This window comes from Peromyscus californicus, unplaced genomic scaffold (assembly GCF_007827085.1).
Source record: "Peromyscus californicus insignis strain IS unplaced genomic scaffold, ASM782708v3 Scaffold_13__1_contigs__length_99412109, whole genome shotgun sequence".
NCBI classification, from domain to species: domain Eukaryota; kingdom Metazoa; phylum Chordata; class Mammalia; order Rodentia; family Cricetidae; genus Peromyscus; species Peromyscus californicus.
The window spans coordinates 63987443-63993442 of NW_026294424.1; positions in this window are offsets into that span (position 1 = coordinate 63987443).

Genomic DNA, 6000 nt, shown 5'->3' on the forward strand with positions numbered 1-6000 from the left:
TTGATTTTCCTCCTATATTGCATACAATTGTTCAAAATATTCCAAGTCAAGAGTATCTGAGTGGATGGAACAAACTGTGAAAATAACACTTTTTTTTTTTAAAAAAAATCTCATTGTCTCCTGTCCCCTGATGTTCTCCAAACCTAAGTGGAAGAGGACAAGGAAGCTGTCATTATCCAGTTTACTGTTATTTGTCTTGACAGAGCATAGCAGAGGTAAGAGGATGGTGGAAAGGTGGGGTGGCACTGAAAAATGCCCCACAATACTTCTAATTTGCAAGGCATGATACTCAGATATTTTTCTACTTGTGATGTCATTTTGTAGAATTCTTCGATGGTATCCACTAACACTCTGAAAATAAACTGCTTCTAGAATCTTCTTTTACTCATTATACTTTCATTTACATAAGGTAATGAGTTAACTATCATACATTTGCTGGCACTGTGAATTACCACAACAACCCTTCATTTTCAAACACATCGCTGTGTTCCTTTGAAATTCTGGTTATATAATTTCCACTTCATCCAGATATATCCATGACATCTTATCTTCCACATTCCATAACTAACTCTCTGTTCTCTTAGATGGTACTCTGTTTCTAATTTTGATTAATTGCATCATTTTTTGTTACAAATTGTATTTTATCCCTTTGGAGTCACATACAAAGTAAACAAATAAGAACCAACCTTGCAGATATCTCAAGACATTGTTTTTACCAAACTGACTTCTATTATATGATAGACTTGAAATGAATAATACTAAGACTATTTGAAAAAGCTGCATGAAAACCAATTGTTTTATAATATTTCTAAAATATAGATTTAAAATTTGTTTAATTCAAATTACCCCATAAGGAGGATGATGTTCTTTCTAGAGACCACATACTATCAAGTAAACAGCCCAATACCAGATGTGTGATACTTCCCTTAGTGCTATTGGTAAGGGGCTATCCAAGAAACTCTTTAAACAGTGCAAGCTACTACCATTGCTCTTGTTTGCCCACCAGATCTTTAGGCAAAACATGATTGGTGAAGACACCACACACTTTGCCACAGGACTTGTAGAAACCAAGCAGCCACTGGAATCTCCCTCCCTGATGGCCTCCCTGATGGCCAGCTTTCTTGTTGCCATAAATTGTTAGTCTGACTGTGTAGAGATGAAGAATCCTACCCAGGCGAGAACTAGGCAAACAGTAACTAACCTGGCAAGATCTGCCCATTCATGCAATGATGATATAAATGTCTTGGGGAGTAACTGACAATAGTTCTGATTAAAGTAAAGGTCTGATTAATAGGAAGAAATCCATGCTAGTGCTCTAATCCTGTCTCAAACTAGAGGCTAGAGATTATACACTCTGGGTGAGAACCTACTGCTATAATTTTGTTAATAAGATGCAGTGTCCAACTCTCTTATGTATACTTACACCCAAACACACAAATTAGTCCAGCTCTTCTTTCTCATCAGCTTCTTTTTTACAGTGGATTGAAATGAACACAGAAAATTACAAATGATAAAAGTGGGGGGGCATAAGTGACTTTGCAATGTTCATGCCCAAATGGAGTCTTTATCACATCTCCGGGGAACATTATGGAAGATAGAGGCAAAGAGAGTATAAGAGCCTGAGGTCAAGGAGGACTGCTACCAAACAGTATCTCATGAATGCTTAAAGGCTATGGCAGCTTGCACAAGACCTGTACAAGGTCATACAGTCGGTACCTCAGCATGGATAATGGGTTTCCCTTAAAGCCTTAATCGTAATTGAGAAGCTGCAGAGAGTCTGTGGCTGCTCGAGGCAAGTCAATTTCCTTCAGGAATGACGTCCCTGGTAGGTTGCCTTTAATTGAACCCAGTGAGTTAATAAACACACAAATGCTCACATACATAGTATACATATGCATATGTGTGTGCGTGTGTGTGTGTGTGTGTGTGTGTGTGTGTGTGTGTGTGTGTGTGTGTGTGTTATGAACATGAAGTTGGGAGAGGAATGTGGGGAAGGGCCCAAAAGTTGGCAAGGGGATTAGGTTTTCTTAATACACTACTATTTCACTGTATTTTTAGTTGTTTTTTAAAGATAAGAATAGCTCATATCAACAGATTAATACATTTTCTGTGTAACTTTGATGTGCATCTCTCCATTAAACATCCTCAAAATATGAATCATCTTATGATGATATTTTTGCACAAGAAGAATGTAAGGTCTAGAAATTCTAATTTATTGACTAAGATTGTCATATACTAAATTACAAAATAATGATTTCACCCTGATTTACTGGCACCATAATTGGTACACACTTCATTATTATAAATATGTACAATTTGTTTACATAGACTCTTACAATTTTACTGTTAGAGATAAACATATTAGCAATTCTTCATATTAGTATGATAAGAAAATACTGAGCTGCTAAATATTTTTTAAAAGGAAAAACTGCTCCTGGAAAGAAAAATAGCAAGCATGCATTTACCTTATCAGCCCCTTACAAGAAAATAATTGGACAGCACAGAGAGATATTGTAGGTCACCTCAGAAAAGGACAGTGTTTACAAGGCCTGATAAGAACAGTAGTATCATGAGCCTGCAACCACCATCCATCATATTTAGAATACAAGTAAGAATAAGATTTGGAAAATGGATATGTCCTGGCAGGACTGACTTTAAATTGGAAGAGTTTGCAAGTGCTTTTCACTGAGATTTTCTCTAAGATCATTTTTTTTTTTTCTCATTAAAAGCAATTAAACTGTCAGCAGCACAGGTAAGACAAATGCAAATGACTTCAGGTCTAGCATTAGAGGACAGACTTTTCTGCAATCAAAGTGTAGTCTTGGGAGCATTGGGAACATAGAGCAGCTGCCATGCATTCTGTCAAAGAGACAAATTAAGGTTTTGGTATGTCCCCTCTTGGTGCTCCTGCTGAACCCTCATAGGGCATAGTTGCCTTACCATTCCACTTACATTTCATTATTTCATTCATAGCCATATTTCACTCATACCACTGAAACTTCCAGGGAAATCATTTCCATGTGTTCATATTAGTCTTTCACCAGTAGCTCCATTCCATTTGAAAGAGGTCAGACTAAGAAGGATATAACACAGGTTTCAGTGCTGACATCCCATCCTTCAAACCCACATATATTATTTTTCTCTAGCTTAGCATGAATAAAGGACAAAGATTTCTGCCTTACATTTGAAAAGATGATTATTTAAACATGTGATTCCCAACTATATGAAGTGTTATGACATAACTTTAATAGAGATTTCTGTGAAATTTGTTTCTTTTTTTATTTTATAATTTATTTTAATTTTACATATCAGCCACGGATTCCCTTGTTCTCCCCCCTCTCCCCCCCCCCACCTCGCCCCAGACCACACCCCATTCCCATCTCCTCAAGGGCAAAGACTCCCTGGAGGATTGAGCTCAACCTGGCAGATTCAGCCCAGGTAGGTCCAGTCCCGTCCTCCCAGACCTAGCCAAGTGTCCCTGTATAGGCCCCAGGTTTCGAACAGCCAACTCATGCACTGAGTACAGGACCTGGTCCCACCTCCTGGATGCCTCCCAAACAGATCAAGCCAATCAACTGACTCACTTATCCAGAGTGCCTGATCCAGTTGGGGACTCCTCAGCCACTGGTTCATAGTTCATGTGTTTCCATTCATTTGGCTATTTGTTCCTGGGCTTCATCCAACCTTGGTCTCAACAACTCTCACCCATACAAACCCTCCTCTTTCTCACCAATTGGACTCCTGGAGCTCCACCTGGGGCCGGCCATGGATCCCTGCATCCGGTTCCCTCAGTCATTGGATGGGGTTTCTAGCATGACAATTAGGGTGTTTGGCCATCCTATCACCAGAGTAGGTCAGTTCGGGCTGTCTCTCGAACATTGCCAGTAGTCTATTGTGGGGGTATCTTTGTGGATTTCTGTGGGCCTCTCTAATACTTTGCTTCTTCCTATTCTCATGTGGTCTTCATTTACCATGGTCTCCTATTCCTTGTTCTCCCTCTCTGTTGTTGATCCAGCTGGGATCTCCTGCTCCCCTAAGCTCTCTTTCCCTTGACCCTTGCCCTTCATTACCCCCACTCACGTCCATGTTGTTCATGTAGATCTCTTCCATTTCTCTGTCATTGGGTGATCCCTGTGTCTTTCTTGGGGTCCTGTTTTCTAGGTAGCCTCCCTGGAGTTGTGACTTGCTAGGATTGGTTAGTTTGGAATAAATAATTCATAGAATAATTGTGTTATTATATCATTGGTCAATATTATTCTATTATATGCTATTTATTTTGAAAGGCAGATTTGATCATGGTTTATTTCTGAATGATTCTTTGTTTGTATATAAGAAATAAGCGACACAATCTCAAAATATTCAAACAAAGGATATCAATTTTTTGAGAAATATATTTCATGTATTTATTTGTTAATCTAAGTTTTGATGTATTTGTGTTGACTTAACTATGTCACTGAATGCATGTGGACCTGAGAGTACAACTTGTGGAAATCAGTTTTCTCTTTTTTTCTCACCTGTGTCACAGGGATTAAACTCAGATCATCAGGACATGTTACAAGCAGCTTTATGTGCTGAGTCACTGGATTGCCCCAAGAAAATTAAAATTTAAATTACTTATATATTTTAAAAGTTCACCCTTATTTCAATGCAATTTGATTTCTAGATAATTTCTTCCTAAATAATGCTCAGTTTTGCTTTGAATTTTTATTGTATCTTAATTTCTAATTAATTATAATGTTACCAACTGACCCAGGCTTCTAAATACCATAAGCAGACAATATATTTCACAGAGAAATCACTATTTCCAAAGAGTAGAATAGAGATGATTAACCTTAACTTTCAACTTAATAAGATCAAGAATCCCCAGAGAGACAGGCCATATTCTCTTGATTAAGTGATGTGAGGTAGGAGAATCTGACAAATGTGAGTGGCTCCATTACCTGGGATGAGATCCCAGACTGTATAAAAAAGTAGAATGAGTTGAGCACCGTGATTTATCTCTTTATGTGTCTTGATTGTGGATGCACTATGACCAGCCAACTCAAACTCTTGCTACCTTGACTACCCTGACATGTTGGACATTATCTCTGACCATGATCCACAATAAGTCCTTCTTCCTTGAGTTGCCTTGGTCAGAGTAATTTACAACAGTAACAAGAAAAGTAAGTGAGATCACAATTTCTTTACCAAATATATATATATCAAATGATAATAGAAATCTGGTTTACTTAAAACTTTCTTTTATACAATATAGTTAAGCAGATACAAAATGGAATATAATCTAGATTTTACTTTTTAAATACTTACCCACTAAGAAAACTGATATAAGATGAATGAAAGTTCATAGTATAATAGTGCTATGGTGAACATTTGAGTGTAAACTATAAAGTAAAATGCTGAACTTAATAGGAAAAAATGGAAAATTAGACCCCAACAAAGTTACACTTCACATGAATCAATAAATCAGAGATGTGAATGAAATCTAAAAAAAAAAAAAAAAAAAAAAAAAAAAAAAAAAACCACCAAGAGAACATGGCCCATTGAATCAAATCAGCAGGACTTATATGGGCTCACAGAGACTGAAGTGGCAAGCACAGAGCCTGCAAGGGTATGACCACATCCTCTGTGTACTCTCTGTATATATTATGCTGTTAGCTTTGTATCATTCACAGCACAAGATGCTGAGTGTACAAAGAACTCACAGAAAACTAATAAAATAGACTTGATTTTGTTTAAGCTGATTTTCACTTACTAAAAGGCGGTACTTCATTTGACAATTCCAGCATCTTAATAGTTATTCTGATCTCTGTTATGTTTTATGTATCCTTTATTTGATGTTGAGTGATTTTGATAGATATCAAATATTATAGTTGTAAATCAATATTTTGCATATTTTAGACTACATGTATGCGGTACAGTTTTCAGATGAGATTTTGTACGTTCAGGGTAGTATTACCGTAGACATGATTTATGTATTTCAAGGGTTCCTCTCATTTTCTA